We start from the raw sequence: 19,118 nt of genomic DNA on the forward strand, positions 1-19,118 counted from the left end.
GTTTATGGTGTGGCCAGTTGTATTCATAAGAGATTGATGATAAGTTCTTGCAATTTTGACTTGATTCACCCAATTGGACCTAGGAGTTGGTCTTTACTAATTCATTTAATTTTTTTAGTTTCTTGCTAGTGTGGTTATTTACCTCAATCATATACATATCATTCATCCATTCTCATCCATTTTATCATTTTAAATCATTTCAAAAGTATTCCAAAATCCTTTAGTTTCATATCTAATTTCTCCTTGATAAAACTCTTTCCATCTCAAGAGCATTAACCATAAACTCTATAGCAGAAAATCTCAACCTAGTATGAAGGATTGAGAAGTGTGGAGAGTGAGATATTTATTTTTGATCTCTAAAGTTAGCCAAGATTGTGTTGAAATTACCAACATTGAGCAGGCAAGGCTCATAGGAATTCAAACAACAATTTTGAGAACCAAAAATAGGTATTCTTGGAGAGGATTTTCTTGGTGCTAGAGGAAGTCCATCATCACTTAGGACAATGTGATTATTTCAAGGCTCTACAAACTTTACCTCAAGAAAACACATATTTTCCTTGTCACCTTTGATGGTAAGATTTGGAATGGTTGTGGCTAAAGTTTTGGTGTCATCCTTTTGTTGATCCCAATTGATATTGTAATTGATGATGCTCTTAATGTCTATAAAAGAGTCATATCAATTGTTATATTATCATTGCTATCAAATTATTTATTGGCTAAACATTATGCTAATTTGGAAAATTACCATATCATTTGATTGATGAAGATGATTTGAAGAAAGTATGATGAAGATAAAGTTGATATGTAAGGTATTCAATAGGCACTTGAATGAGTTGGAAAATGATCATGTAATATTGGTTTAATTATTTTACAATCATGTACTATTGCAATATGTTGAAGTTCATAAATTTAACCAAGTCACAAGTTTAATGAAGGGAAATTGTATTCACCGAGTGACTACAATATTGCCCAAGAAATTTCAAGGAAGATAAAGAACACAATGTTTCTTGAGAAAGTTAGTGTTAACTGAGTTATATGTTGCTCGAGTAAATGTAACATTTACCAAGTGACAACTAGATGAATAAACTTGAGAAATTAGAATCTAAGCCTGACTTTTGATAGAAATTTGGAAATTTCAAGAAGGTCTATTGTGAGAGTCAAAGTTTGTTGCAAGATCAATGATGGAGAAAAATCAAGGAGGATCTAATGAAGGAAATTGGAGAAGGATAAAGATTGACGCAAAGTTCTATGTAAAGTTATATTTTCTTATGTGTCTAAATTCATTGTATGAAGGAATTTAGTTGTAAACATAAGATTGATGATCCTAATTAAGTGGAAAAGGATGGAAGGATCTAGAAGCATTGAGAAATCTATTTAAGGAGGAGAATGACAATTTTAGGTTGTTGGTTCGAAGTGAGTAATAATTTTACTATGATGTTGTTTGAGAGTTGATGAAGTTGAAAGAGATATAATTAAATATTTTTGAGGAATGCAAACTTGTTGAAGGAAAAGAGATAAATGTTGAGCCAAGTGAACTGAGCCAAGCATAGAAAACAAAAGGAATTTTTAGAGTGAGTAAAAGGCAGAGAAAGAGAAAGAACTAAGATCTTATCAAGAAAAGGTAGTTTTTATTCTTATAGATTACTTTATACTATTTAAAGTTTAAACATTGTATCTAAAAATATCGGAAGTACTAGGTGGACCTAACAAGTCTATGAAATCCTATATGGTAACATTGATTAGTGGTGTTTGTAAGTCCTTTAAATCAAGCGATTCATTTTGGTCCTAGATAGGGAGTGATAAGGTCTAGATGATATTTTGGTGAAACCATCTAACAAGTTCACTTTAACAAAGTATATGTAAGCTTTAAAAAGGTAGGCTTCTAATAGAGATCACTTCAGAAGAGTGAAATTTTTGGGTTGCCAGTCCTAGGTGGTTTTTCCCTTAACATGGTTTCCACATTAAATATTGGTGTCAAAATTGTGTGAATGTTATTTTTGTTGCAAGTTTATTTATATGCTTTATAATTTACTGCAACTTGGTAATAACTAAGTTATCACTAGCTAATGACTAGAAATTTACTCACAATTGGTAATGCAAGGAACAATTTGATAATAGTTTGAGAAGAAGTTGATGTATGAGTTAAGTTGTATGTTTGATGTGTCTACTGAGTGATTGGATGTATTGAAGATATTGATGTTAAATTTTATGTTTCTTTGATGGTGATTAAGATGTTGAAGGGACTATGAGATAAATGGACATAACCATTTTGCCTCCCCTCCCACTCTCAATTATCTAACACCTTTTCCTTTCCTCTTCTTTCTACTCCTGAACTAATTGGACCAACAAGATAAAAATTTCTCCCACATTTAATATTTTTTCATTTCAACCCTCTCTTCTACAACCATATATTTGTATTGGAAAGAATAGGATGAAAGTGATACCCTACGGAGAAACTCTCCTTTGACGACCAAGATAGAGAAGCTATTTGCATGATTCTTGTTGTTTTTTATATCTAAAATTTCATCATTATCTTCAACCACTACAAGGATCTTTGTGAGGTTGAAATCCACAATTTTATTTAGAATTAATTGGCAATAGTCCATCAGGATAATGTCAATTTCTATGTGAAAATCAACTTGAATATATTCAAGATGGTGGACATGGATTTAGGAATTTGTTATTTTTCATTCATGCTCCACCAATGAAGACAAAATAATGACATGAATTTCTTCATAGTAATCCGTTGAAGCTCAAACTCTATTGTTTTAGCTTTAGGCACCATACCCAATGAATAACCACCAATTTTCAAATGATTTATTGATAAAATCCCAACACTCAATCTAAGAAAGTAATATTGATATGACTATACCACTATTACTAGCTTTCCAAATCATGATGATAATATTGTCAGTGGGGTATCTTGGAAGAGTGTATGAATAATCTATAAATAACCAACCCTCATTTATGTGAAGTAGAAAACTAAAGGAACAACCAACCATACTCATTCACCTTAGCCTATGCCTCATCAAATATATGCTTCTCTAGAAGTTCCTTAATGAATAGGCCCATGTAATTCCCATAAAAAGCATCTTGCACCCTCCCCTAGTGCATCCAACTGAACCTCAAGGTTAGTTGATCATAATACTCCCAAACTAGCACTATCATCTCATCTCCCTTTGTGGATAGGACCAAAGAAAACCTAGGGAAAAAAAATTGGTTACTAGGTATGAGCTCATGTAGAAGGTCCTAGTTGAATAAACTTGGGACAATTTGTCTAATAAAATATCGCCAATCAACTCTCCCAAAAATATCTTATTTTTTTGAAGTAAAAAATGAGATAAATGTACTTATACATCCATGGCTCAAAGATTTTGTGTCCATGGAGTCCACCAATGTGATTGCATGTATATTTCCACAATCCATAATAGTAATTTTTATGCTTCTTGATTGTGATTGTGTAAATCTTTTCAGCCAACATTTTGGGTCACACATTGTGAACCATTATTAGGGCAAGAGAGAAGCAAAGAGATATTTTTTATTTCCTTGTTGCTCTCTTAACTTGATAATGGTTTGCAAAGTGTGACCTAAAATGTTGGCTCAAGATATTCATGTAATCATACTCTAGAAGCATAAAAATTTCCACCAATGTGACTAAAAGGTTTGCTAAGATCATTGATTTCTTCCTTGAAATTAGAATGATTCACTCCCTTTAGCCATCTAACAAGATTGGGACATCTAACATTTACATATGTACTTCATTCTATAACATCATTATTCCATATTTCCAAGTATTTTTGTTTTGTATTATTGGTCACTACTAGAGCGAGTGGAACTCATAAGATTTTGTCAATAGTCTTCATATCTAGATTGATAACAATCTTCCCATCCTAGTCTTTGATAGTCCTTAATGGGAGATCGACATTACTTTACAAAGGCACACATGAACTCAAGTTTATGGGAAGCCAAAGGGAAAGTAGAAATAAAATGAAATTTATTCTATTTTATGTGTGACATCTCATTTGTAGTATCAATGTCTACTCTCCTAAAAAGTTTTTTGATATCTAAGTGTGAGATATCAATATCTCTAATATCTTCATTGTATGAGGTGACTTGTGAAGGAGGTATGAAATTATGGTACTTATCAATTGATACTTCATTTATTTATTTTCCTTACCTTTACTTGGTATAATTTCCTCTAACATGTCTAGTTTGTGTGTGCAAGCAACTATGACATGAAAAATAAGTAAATCTCTAAGAGGGGGATCCATTACATGTTTTTGAGTGGGTAAAAATGAATTTTGGATCTTTTTCATATGAGTTATGTCTAGAAATTCTTGGAGCAACAAATGAATGAATTCATTTTGACTCTAAAGATGTACTTTTATGTTGAAAAAACCCAAAAATAGGTTTTTGGAGTGTGATTTCATGTGTAGAAAACAAGAGTATTTCTTAGAAAATGTACTAAAATGGATGGTGAAATGTCTGCAAAATAATAATAAGTGTATTTGCAGCGAACCACCATCACAAGTTTTAAGTCATGTGACGACAGTGTGGAAAGTGTGGATGGAATGCAAGTAAGCATGGAAGTGGGGTTCTTGAATGCAAAATCACGTGGAAAAGTGATTTTTCTTTCTTTGATAGTTTCTTTCAAGAACATCTTTTAAATCTTGACTGCATATACAAGTAACGTGAAGTAGTTGCACATGCAACTTGGACAAATAAGATAAAAGATAAAAGTAGAAAATCATATGTACATCATGTAAATCTAAAAATGTAAATAAAAATATTTACAAGGACAAAAGAGAAAATACATATACAAAATTGCCCTATGAAATTGATAAAGATCTTATATCTTTCCCTTAAGAAACAAAGAAGAAGAGTCTTTAGCCTTTTATACAAAACCTGAAAATAACTCAAATAAGATTTTTGGATTTAGAAAGATTGTAGCAATGATACTTAAATAGATTTCAAATCTTTCTTTATCCTTGTAAAATGGATGTATTTTTGAGTCAAAATCCATTGCTTTCTAGGTGTGGGAATTTTTACAATTAAAATGTATACAAATAGCAATCATTTCTACAAAATCATATGCAATGTGCAATGATAATCCAAAACCCATATAGGGAATCAAATGCAACTTGAGAAAAGTGATAAACAAGCTGAAAATGATAACTAATTCCATAGATCTCACCTTGAAGCAATAACATGGAGATTTGATGAAGAAAAATGGCCAAAAGAGATAAAAAAATTTAGCAAAAGTGTAACACCCTGCCAAGGGATCCAAAAGAATTAACCTAAAATTTTACTAAATTTTCCAAACAATTTTTTTTTTTAAAATCATGAAAGATAACTCATTTGCATCTAACACATAGTAGCAGATGTAATAACATACAATCAACTATAAGCATACGAACATATTACATTCCTTAAGGATCCCAAGACATTGAGTCACATTTAATCTAATTAATACTAAGTCTAACAACTACCACATCCACATGAAAGAATAATGAAGAGTCAAATGTCCATAATATACATTTGTTCTCAATGCCTCTTGGCAATTAAATTAGGAATGCTCAATCATCCACTATACATGTCACAGGGTATGAAAAGCTTAAAAGATTAAACATATGTAAAAATAAATATACATCATCCTCATTGAATCCATGATACAAGTGATATAAAGTAAATGAAACTATTAACATACATGATACATCCTTCCATCAATAAAGATATAACAACCATCGTAAAAGATATCCATACATCATAAAACACAATCAATCTAAGTGTGTGGTTCCTCCCAATTGTCAATAGCATCATTAGACCATCGTGGGCCCTAGCCATCCCTCTGTGCGTAACATCCCAAATCAACGAAGAGATCATCGACATTATCATAGTAGCGATGTCACTCCTAAACATACTACACATATGCATAAAGAGATCTACTATGAAAGGAATAAAGCATAAGATGATCCTACAAAGTAGATATCATCATCTATCACATGCTAATCATCAATATAAAGAAACATACCAGTAAATAACATCCATCGTAATGATCCAAGAACAGAATGAAGATAAATGCCAACAAAGAATGCTCCAACCATGGTGACTACAGATGGATCTCAAATGGTAAGAGTGAAAAAACACTACCACTCGATTGCGTGGAACCTAAATGGCCCAATCCCACTGCATTGAGGAGATAGTCTCAAGTCCCAAATAGGATATCAAATCACATAACACAAATACTCTCTAAGTCCAAGAATCCTAGAAGAACACTAACTCAAGGTTCCAACATAAAGGGTCGACACCTATACCTAGAGGCACAACAATGACACGTAGGAAACTTACTATGTAAGCAGGAAAGTGTCATCACATGAATCATGCTAGAGTTACCCTGGTAGTCTCTCAATAGACTCGAGCCCCCTAGTGATCCCTATGCAGCCACTAGTATCCTCTCGTACTAACAAGGCATACTACAGAATGCAAGGTCGCAACCAAGCATTCTCTTTACTCCCATCCTAGTCTATACTAGCACTCGAGGCATGGGCAAGAACATACAATTATCTTATTAGGTTCATTTTAATCCCCATTTAGTATAAATTTTTTCACTTATTAATTCAACTTACAATGAGTTACCTTGGTAGCCACTTAGGCCCCAGCCCCCATTGTAAGCCACTTCCCAACACTACAAGTAAATAACCTACCCTAGGCTCATGAAATCAAAAATCACAAAATCATAGTAAAATCACCTCAGTCCTATACAAGCAACTGAAAAGCATCAAAAGATAATCATAATAACCACATCAGTTCTCCATGAGCAACTAAAGGCATCAATGATAACTCACAAATATCCATCGGTTCTCATCGAGCAACCAAAAAGGCATCTCAAAGCAAATAAAATTGATCAAAGACTCCAAAATGGTCGAGTCAAAACATGTCACAACATGACAAAATCAAGAATAAATCAACACTTCAGTTCCATCATGGTGATTGGGAAGTAACCCAAGTATAACTGATCGATGACTCAAAAATGGTTAAATCAAGTATCTCAAATACATACACCTTAGCTTCACACAACAAGACTGAAAAAAATCAATGAATGATAAATAAAAACATCTCATAGAGCATACCATCACATTACCATGGTTGGATTTAGAAAGATCGAGATCAAATAACATCAACATGCCATCACATTCACATAACTCCCAAGCCTCTGGTAGACGTCCTAATTGGTCAACACTCTAGGACCACCCAAACCCCAACACACATATAGCATAGAGAAACAAGATACAAACACATGTTTTTGCAATCACATGGTTAAGCCAAATATGAGGTTTTAGTTTTCATTTCAAGTATATTTCAAGAGCATAAGATTCTTTGACAAGTCAACCCATTTATTTTTTCAAATAAAACATAAAATTCTCCCTCCATTATTTTAAAACAATTTTCTAAAATAGTCAAAAGATAATTATTTACTTATTTAAATCATTAAACTAATTCCCATTGACTTTTAATAAAATTATTGCATTATTTTACTAAAATCAATGTTACTAATAATTAAATGAAACTCCCTTAATTCCAAGAGCATCTCCCATTATTCAAATCATAAGAATAATACTTATCAACTTTCAAACAATTAGTTTACAATTTCCTTAAAACACTTCAAGGACAAACATTTATTTAAAATAATCCTCATGGATTTTAAGTAAAATCAATCTCATTAATAATTCAATTATTTAATTCCACTAAACACTTATTAATTTTTCTTTTAATTTGTCCTCATTTAAAAATCCATTTACTTAAATTGACCAATAATTAATTACACTTCTTCTACTATTAACTAATCTTAATTTAATTTAATTTAATTAGTTAATAAATCATATAAAACTAATGCATAATAAAAAGATTCTATTTTAATTCGAACCCAAACCCGGATCAATTTCCAAATGTTGATTCTACTAAGGGAAGATTGCAATAATATTTTTAATTCCTATAACTGGATGAAACAATATGCATGCCTGAATTCCAAATTACAAAATTGAAGATTCATTCATAAAGAATTATTTAGACACACATAATAGACATGATGAAGACAGGAAGAGAAAGAGCATAATAAAATATGCAAAATAATCATGAGTGCCTACCTAGACTCTAATGGTAATTCGCTACGCCTCAGAAAATTGTAGAGAAGCTCCTCCTCTTAGAACCTTCTCCTTTCCTAAAATTCCTTCCTTCTCCAACATTCACAATTCCTCCAAGAACCGAACCCCCTTGAGTGACTAGGAGTGCTTGTAGAAGCATATGAGGATGTAGAAGCATACTAGGAGAGTCTCTATATAAAGGCCTCTAAGATGCATCTAGAATGTGTCTAGAAAGAACTAGGAGATAAGCATGACAACTAAGCACATATCTTCCACAATAAGAAGATAAACATGATGAGGTATCTAGAATGTTGTAGACACCATGTGCTCAAATAATGTGCTAACTCCTAAGTGTAGACAACATGTGCATAATTAGAGTGCAAACTCATGTGTTGTCAACATGACAACTCACAAGAGTTTGCATACTCCTATGTGAATAAATATTAAAATAATGCACATTAATTTATTTAATATTCACTTTACTCTTTTTAAATTAATTTTATTAATTTTAAATCTCGTGCACTTACTTTATTAAATCCACTTGTTTTGTCTTAATATATTTTAATCACATGCACGCATCATGCGATCTAGAATCTTTTAATAATTTTAATATCTTTTCCACTTTTAAATTTATTTCGAAACTTAATTGATAAAATATTTATTAACTTAAATAATAATATTATTTAGCATTTATTTAAAAATGAACTCTAAATATATTATTATTAAATTAAATAAATATTACCACGTTCCAAAATTAAACTTATAACTTTAATCTTCAAATTTAATTCTTTTTATTTAATTAATTTTCCAATTAATTAAATAAAAATAAATATTAAAATATCATATTAATTTTCCATTTAATTACATCATTAATTAAATCTTTTAATTAGACTTAATTAATAGAAAATACACCAAGAACTCATAAAGTAAAATACAAGAACACATCATAGCAAAACACATACAAAATCAAACCAAGGGGTTAATATCATGAATTACGTCATCCAATGTATTCGGAGGGTACTCGACTTAGATACTTGTCCCATTTTGAATCAGGACAAATGGCTTAAAGGGTTGGGATTTGGACTTGAGAATTTATCTGCCCTTTCTTACTATTGAGATAATGTGATAGGGTACACTCATCCTGGTAATTCAGGTAAGTCGATACGTCGTACTTGCAACTTGCATAAAATCCACACATGTATAAGCACAATATATACTAAGCTAAATAGGCAATGGCAGGAAGTGGTACATCGTGTAGATCTCGACTAGCAGGTGACTACATCTCCCTTCCTTAACCACATTAGAAATGCCATATAGAAAGGAAACAAACACACACACCATACACATGCAAGTATGGGGTAAGTATCCATAAGAAAACACATATGATAATAAATCATCTAACTAATCATCATCAACAATTGCAAACACTAAAATAATCATCATACATACATGAACTATAAAGTACCAAGTAATCTCATCATATAATAAACTGAATGTTAAAAATAATATCTGATAATCTCAAAACAATGCCACTATTAATCATCAACATAAAACTATCCCTAAAAGAGTTCGACAATGATTGCAAAAATGTGAACTATGGGCAGGCACTACAAAAACCATGCCCTAAATGAGTTGTATTAAGAAAAAAAACATATCCAAATCTATAAGTTTGTTAAGCTTGGATTGATCCTTGATGGATTTTAATCTGATGCCCCTATTGGAAAAACCAAACTTTAAGATTGATGAAGAAAAATATGCAAATGCTCGGTTAAAAATAGATTAAGTTGAAAATTGTCCAAGAAAAATGAGGTCTAGGAGCCAAAAAGCATGTGATTTTCCCTTGGAAATTACTACCCAAGTAGACTTAGTCCAAAATACCTTCAATTAAGAGTATAGAAGTGTTTTAAGAAGTAAAATGCATGTTCCTTTACCCTTCAAACTGATGCCCAAGTATAAAATGCATGCAAGATGAGTATGGATGCATTTTTCAAAATCAAAAGCATGTGTTGTGCTCCCCAAAATCATCACCCTTAGTGACTTTATTACATGTTCAAGAAAAAAGAATATATTTTTTACTTCAAAATCGCCACCCAAGACACTAAGGCTTTTAATGGGGCCTTTGGAAGTAAAAGTGAGTATTAGAAATATAACGACACATGCACTTTTAGGTAATAAATTTTTGATGTGGATCCTAATCAGACTAGGAGGTTTATCTAGAGTGGTTTTCTCCCCATATTATTTCTACGGGGGTTTGGGGGTAGCACCCCCAAGATGGGGTCAAGGAGTAGCGCCCCTGTGGGGTCCTGGGGTAGTGCCCCAGGTGTGCTCCCCATCGTAGTACAGGGTGGGGTTGAGGGGAAATGCCCCTAAAGCCAAAAATGACCTTATATTGTAAAAGGTGTTGGATGTTATTTTTCCCATTGGATGACTTATTCAAGCCCTAATTTTGTAAGCAGAAAAAGCTTGTATAAAAAGTCTTAGGGTTAGGGATTTCATAATGTAATGGTGATATTGTAGCTTCTTGTAGCGGTATTGAGCTAGAAGGGATTACAAATTGTAATCACTGGATAATAATAATAATATTGGACTTGTTGTTGGTGGATGCAGCCCAGGGATTGGGTGAACCACGTTAAATCTTGGTATCTTGTGTTCTCTTTTACGCGATCTATTATTTTTTGATATTGGTTATATTTGCATGTAACTGTTATTTTTGTCTGAGGTTAATCCTAACAATAAAACCCCACTATATGCATTTGCATATCAAAATGCCTCAATAGGAGAAGTATAGAAGGGTTTTAGGAATACAATAGCACATGCAAGTTTAAAAATCATGTATTATTGGGTTTAAATTCCCCACATAAAAAAGCCTTTAAATCATCAAAGATTTATAATAATAGGATTTATATAAGAAAAAGTACATAAATACACCAATAACACATGTTAATGATATATTTTAAAATAGAAATGTGTTATTACATATAAAAAACCCACTTTTATGCATTTAGGACTTTGATTATATTGGAAGTAGGTTTTAAAAGATGATTTGCATGTGGATGATATGGAATAAGAGATTAAAACTCCACTTTTAATGCATTTCAGTGTCCCATGTAATTAAATTTAGTATATACCTATAGTTTTTAATAAAGTAACAGGAAAATAGACTAGAAAAAGCTAATACTCATTAAAAATTAAAAAACTATGGTAAAATTAACTCAGAACAAGTTGAAAATCGATATCAAAATCCACTTTAGATATTTAAAAAAAAAATATTTCATGCAATTACTAACAAAAGGCCCACTTTTGAAGGGTTTTTTAATAAGAGACGTTGTCACCCTAAAAAACCCCACCTTTTCCTTTATAACTTGAGCTAGACAACTTTGTTTGAGGCCTAATTTAGCTCAAAATTATCGAAATCCCAAGAGCTATTTTTTGTTTTGATCAATAAAGGGTTGAGGCCAAGTAATTTTTATTAATTAAATTAAATTAAATCATATAGAGTCTTCATTCGGTGTGAGCACTAGTAGGAAAGAATGGAGAAGAAAACCTCCAGTCTTGTCTGGGACATAGTCTAGTATCCAAAATCCAGAATATAGAACATACAAGGCTTAAGTAGGCATACCTCCTTTTAGAATTTTTTAAGGGCATAATTTTGTTTATGAAATATTTCTCAATATTTCAATTTAGTCATATTACAAGAGATTGTGTGTCATTTGGCGTAAAAGTATCACTATGGTGTGAATAAGATTCCCTCCCCACCTTATCTTAAGAATGATGATAGCATATGCAAAAATCAACACATATTGATCGAGATCATTGTTAGACGAAAAACACAAAATATTCATATAAAAGGAAAAACATATCTCTTATAGGAAAATTAATAGAGGAGATTAGATAAATTGGCTTGATGCTTTTAGATTAATAATTGTTTTCATTAATTGAGAGTTAAGATTTATTTTGTCACATTACATGGGTTATTAGTTTTCTGCCAATGTTTTTTAAAATAATGAGATTAGATATGTTAAGGATACATTTAGTATTTTTATTGAAGTAGAGTTACTCATCAGGTATATAAAAATTATTATTCAATACTGATAATAAATGGATTTATGTTTTTAAAGCCGATATTTGAGCATCTAAAGTTCCCTATCATAATCATATAGCTTTATAATGAACTTATCATTAAAAATTATTTTAAAATTATCTATCTGAGAATAATTTACATTATTCTTAAAATCTAATAATATTTTGTAATTAAGATTAAATAGTTAACAATTTTGATATCATATGATATTTATTAAAACTAAAATTCCAAGGGCTATTATCCTAAGGGAAAAAAGATTTTTTAAAAACTACTAAGAATAAGGTAAAAATGAAGATTAAACTTGAAGATTACCAAAAATCAAATTCTTACAATCATAAAAGAAAAATTCATACTGACAAGCATTTACATATATTAACTTGACAAAAAACTTCAAAAGAATGTACAAATAAATTGACATAGACAATAATTTAGGGATGATAAATTTCCTTCATGACACTTTACTAATATGTTAAAATAAATAGGATACACCTACAAATCCTTGAGAAAATTGTATAAGATTGCCACAATTTTGTGAAGTCAAAATTAAGGACAACAATTAGGTCTAACTAGGGAACACACTTCATTGTTCTTAGAAATAATGAGGAATGTAAAATCCATACCATTAAGTGCCTTCATATACTCTATTGGGATATAGAGTTTGGTGACCAAAAATAAAATACTCAAAAATATTAAAACCTAAAAGACTTGGTTATCATGTATAGGGGTTTTATTTACTTCAAATAGTGCGCACTATATGGAAGTGAAATTAGTGTTCCATCACTATATGCCAACATGTAGGTGTTATTTCCTACTACTTTATGGATTTTGAAAGGTCCACACCAAAGAAAATCAATTTTTTTGTGCATTCCTTTTGGTTCTCACCTTTTATCCTAGAGTAGGGCAGGATCTCCAACTTGAAACTCTCTATGCTTGCATTTTTTTAAATCAAAAGTGCTTTAACTTGACATTGAATTGCAGCAAGATGATATACCACTTTTTTTTCTATCCTTCCAATTGATGAAAGAACATAATCCTTTTGTCTAAGGATTTTTTTGAAAAAAATTCTCCTCAATAGCCTTTTCCAACTTGAGAGAAGGAATCTCCAAAGTTATGGGTATTTCTATATTCAAACCATAGAGAAACTAAAAAGGTGACATGCTAGTTACTCTTTTTGGTGTGATTTTGTCTACCCATAAAGCATAAATTAATGCTTTATGCCATTTTATTTTATTACCATCCACAAGTTTAGGAATGACTGTAACCAAAATTTTGTTACTTGACCCAACTTGTCCATTTCCTTGAGGATAAGATGTGTACGACAAGGTGATACCATATTTGAAATAAAATTGTGTGATCTCTAATAATGAGAACATTGCAACATTATTTGTGAAAATTTGATTAGGTACTCCAAAATGATAAATAATATTCTCCTTCAAGAATGAACACCCCACTAGCTATTTTGTACTCTTTACAAGGATTACTTCCACCCACTTGGTGAAGTAATATGTTGTAGTTAGAACACATGTATTCTCAACACTAGATGCTAGATTTATGGTGCCAATAAAATAAAGACCCCATTTTTTAATGGTTCTTCTATCACTATTTTCTTCAATGGGATCACTTCCATTTTTTCCTCCCAACAAACTATTGACAATAATCACACTTATCCACCCAGTTGTATGCATCCTAAAAATGGGTTGGCCAATAGTACTATGTTAAAAGGATCTTATGAGTAGTATTTGGTGCTAAAAGTAACCACCACATTCCAAGTTATGAAAAGATTCCAAAAACCTAATTTTTTGTGCATTATGAACACAATGGAGAAATATGCCATTGAGAGCCCACTTACACAAACCATTGTCCCACTGGACAAAATGCATGCTTTGAACTTTGAACTTTTTATAATATAATTATGTTAGAAATTCCACATATGTGAGAAAATATTTAATATTTGAATATCATTCATTTTTTGTACTAACAAACAATACATTAGGCAGATTTTAAGGAAGTCCCCCTTCTAGTCAAATTTTAGCCATAACTTGGCACAAACCTTTTCCATAAACTAGCTTTGTATGCTTGACCTAAATAGCATAATCTTAAATCTTAGCAACCTAGTGGCCTCTCTTTGTCCTAAAATCCTATTATTTCAAGATATACTTGAGAGTTGTATCATGAACAAGAGCAATGACATGAGAGTCTCAGATGTAGAATCTGGACTACTTTACCACATTTATGATGACAAAAGTATTATACTCCATCAATGAGTACTTAATCTAATGTGACTTGAGTGGGAAACTAATGAATGAAATTGGAGATTCAGTTCCTTAAGATTTCTTATGCATGAGAATAACTAACATCATGTGTTTGGAAGCATAACTATACATGATGAAGCCATTAATGTAGTTTGGATAGACTAACACATGCACATGAGCTATTTATTCTTTGATCTCCTTGAAAGTGGTCTTTCCTTCTGTACTATAACAAAAAACCATAGACCCTTTAATCATATTTGAGATATGACATGACTTCTCAGTAAATTTTGGGATAAACTTCTACAAGAAATTTACCTTTCTAGAAAAAGACTTAATGATAGTTGTATTGGTTGAAAATGAAAAACTGAGATTTTTTTTACCTATTCTAGATAAATATATATTCCATCTTTAGACATAATATGCATGAGAAACTTTCTTTCTATAACCCCAAAAAAAATGACTTTTTAGGATTAAGAGAGATTATGTGTCAACAACATCTCTCCAACACTTGACACAAATGATATACATGATCTTGCCTTTTCTTAGAGAAAACTAAAAGACCATAACTTAAATTACATTGAATTCATCCTTCATATCCCAACATTCCAAGTCCATTGCTCACTTTAATTAGCCCCTACATTGATCAATCCAAAGGTCATTTGTTTATTCAAAAATGTACCCTATGAAATGATGAATGTAGTCTTATATTGATCATCTTTGTAGACCTTAATTTGACTATAGTTAGAGAATCCATCAAGCATGGACAACATCTAATATCTATTTATAGTTTGTAAAACATGATCCGTGATTGGAAAAGAGTAATTATTCTTTAATGATGCTTGAGTCAAATTAAAAAAATGCACATAGATCTAGATTTCACCATTATGTTTCCATATTAGAATAATGTTAGCTGCCCAAGTAGAATGCTAAATTGGAAATATTATTCTAGAATTTAACATCTCCTTAATTTTAGATAGCATAGTACCTAAAATCTTTGAATCTTGTTTTCAATAGTTTTTCCTAAAAGGAGCAACATTGAACATAAGGGGGATATCATGTTGCAACACCATAGGATGGAAAGTATTTATATCATCATGTTAATATTCCAAAAGATCCATGTTCTCTTGCAAAGATCAATGAATTGATATCTTTCTTCAAGGTTGTAACACTTTCTAATATTAACAAATGTTGGGTTTGCATTTGATCATAAGTTAACCTTTTCAAACTCCATAGTAGAAATTGATCTAGCTTCTTTTTAATGTTTGACATAAAGGTCATGTTTATTAAATATTCATTCCAAAGAAACTAAACCATGAGGAATTATATTTCCTTTAAGATGAATGATGTCATCCCTTGTGTCAAGAAATATTTATAAAATGACCTCTCTAGGGGGTGAGTAGCTACCTTAAAAGTAAAACTCATCAAAGTTTTCTCTTGTTTCTAAGAAAATTATAAATGATCATTATTGAAAATTTTCCAATGATATGAGTTTTTAGTAATGCTCGTACAATATACTAGTTGAATAGTATGCTTGTCATTCTAAAAACTATATTCATGATGAACAAAGAGATTTGAAAAGGAAATGAGAGAATCATATTTTTCATTAAAATACCTTGGAACCATAGAAATATTGAAGGTATCAAATCCATCGATATAGTCCTGCACCAAATTTCTATATTTCTTGAGTCTCTCCCTCCTTGCTTGATACTAGTTTTGAACTTGACATACCACAAAATCAACATTGCCTTGAGCATGTGAATTCTTGATAAAATCAAATATTTTTATTCCTTTATATTATTAGTGTTTTCAAACTAAAAATTGAAATACTATGGAATATTTATTGCCGTTGATAAATCAACACAACACCAACACCAGAACTAGTAGATACACAACTACCATCAAATTCTAAAGTCCAAATTTCATTAGAAATTCTTGTTCTTACAACATTTGTTTCTTGGGAAGTAGTTCCAATATCTTCATGCACCAAAATGAGTGGTATATATTTTTCAACCATGGTAGAAGATGATATAGAAATAGAATCAATCAGATTCTCTTCTTCTACATTAACAAACTTATCTTCATTTGAAATACATGAGACTATAGATAAACTTGATGGCTAATCTTCTTCCATTTCTAGAATTTCATCTATATGGAGATAAAAATTAGCCATGATAGCTAACTTAAAAAGAATGTATGCATAAGGATAATCAATCTTAACAATAATGTACTTAGTCTCCCTTTCAAGAAACAATGTTTTCATATTTCCCTTTATGAGTATGCATGCTTTTAACATATCTGCATTGATTTCTCCTCCTACATCTTTATAGAAGTTAAGACCAAATAACATAACATTGGAAACAATAAGATCATCTACCAATACAATCATCTTGATCTTCTTTTCTAGGAAAGATGTGAAAGTAAACTAAGAATCCTAGATTATCCATTATAGTGGAATTGTAATGCCCTGCCAAGGGATCCAAAGAATTAACCTCTAAGTTTGGTAGCATTTTTTTTTTTGAAACATGAAAGTAAAACCATTCATAACATAGTATCGAAAGCAATAACTTCATTCAACTATAAGTAATCATAAACATACATAACAGATTACATTCTTCAAGGATCCCTTAACGTTGAATCATGTTTAAATTAAGTAATATTAATACCATCTAGTACTACATCCACATGAAATAATAATGAAAATTCCAACATTCTTAATTTACATTTTCGATTTCTCGATCATCCACTATACATGCCACAGGGTATGAAAGGCCTAAAAGAATATACATCTATGGAAATAAAGTACATCATCATCCTAATCCTAATCCATGATGCAACAAAGTAAATGGAATCAAATACCATACATGATACATCATCATAGAAGATATAAACATCCATCATAAAAGTTAACCATATATCATCAAACATAATTGACTAAGTGCACAGTTCCTCCCAACCATAAATAGCATCATTAGACCATCGTGGGCCCTAGCCATCCCTTCGTGCGTAACATCCCAAATTATCGAAGAGATCATTGGTATTAACATAGTAGGAATGTCACTCCTAAATCATACTACATCATATGCAGAAAGAAATCTAACATGCCAGATAAAGCATAAGATAATATCATCTAACAAATGAAAATCATCAATATAAGGATACATGTCCACCATCATAATCAAAGAATGCATCAACCACGGTGTCTCAGATGGATCTCATATGGTAAGAGTGAAAAAGCACTACCACTCGACTGCATGGAACCTAAATGGTCCTCTCCCACCGTGCTGAGGAGATAATCTCAAGTCCCAAACAGGTTATCAAATCACATAGCACAAATACTTTCTAAGTCTAGGAATCCTAAAAGTATACTAACTCAAGGGTTCCAACACAAATCGACATCTAATCCCAGAGGCACAACAAAGACATGTAGGAAACCTACTATGCAAGCAGGAAAGTGTCATTGCACAGATCACGCTAGAGTTACCTTGGTAGTCTCTAAATAGACCCCGACCCCCTAGTGATCCCTATGCAGCCACTAGTATCCTCTAATACTGACGAGGCATACTACGAAATGCAAGATCACAACCAAGCATTCTCTCTACTTCCATCCTAGTCTGTACTAGTAGTCGAGGCATGGGCAAGAACAAACAATTATCTTATTAGGTTAATTAAGTCAGTATTAGGTGTAATGTTTTCACTTATCAAAACAACTTACAATGAGTTACGCTGGCAGCCTCTTAGGGCCTCGACCCCCATTGCAAGCCACTTCCCAACACTACAAGTAGATAACCTACCCTAAGCTCATGGAATCATAAATCACAAAATCACCATATTCCTATACAAGCGACTGGAAAAATACCAAAAGATAATCCATAATAAGAGCATCAAATCTCCATGAGCAACTGAAAAGCATCCATAGATAATCATGACCACAACAGTTTTCTATTGGCAACTGAAGGTATCACTGATAATCACAATATCCATTGGTTCTCAACATGCAACCAAAATGGCATATCAAGAAAATAATACTAATCGAAGACTCCAAAATGGTCGAGTCAAAACATGTCACAACATGACATCATCAAGATCAAATAAACAATTCAATCCCATCAAGGAAATTGGAAAGTAATCCAAATATGACTGATCGATAACTCATACATATATCATAGCTTACATAAGAAGACTAAAAACAATAATAATCAGTAAACCACACACACCATAGAGCATGCCATCACATAACCATTGTTGGGTTTAAAAGATCGAGATCAAAAGACATCATCATGACATCACAATCATAACCCTCGAGCCTCTAGTAGACGTCCTATAACTGGTCAACAACTAATCAACCCAAAAACCCAAAATAGACAGCATAGAGAAAACACAAAATACAAGCACATGTTTGGGTTTGCTAAAATTACATAGTTGAATTAAGTGCGGAGGTCTCAGTTTTCATTTTCAAAATTAGATCTCGAGTGGAGAAATTTGTACATTTTACCTAACCCATGTATTTGTTTGATAGATAAAAGTATTCTCCCCATGACCCATTAAATCTATATTTTAAGATGTTTCTAAGAGTATACGACATTTGAAATAGACCCCATCGTTCCATTAAGACACAAAGAAAATTCAATGTAAACAATACAATTC

Source organism: Cupressus sempervirens, chromosome 7 (genome assembly GCF_028749045.1).
Source record: "Cupressus sempervirens isolate cs-2001-9-10 chromosome 7, ASM2874904v1, whole genome shotgun sequence".
NCBI classification, from domain to species: domain Eukaryota; kingdom Viridiplantae; phylum Streptophyta; class Pinopsida; order Cupressales; family Cupressaceae; genus Cupressus; species Cupressus sempervirens.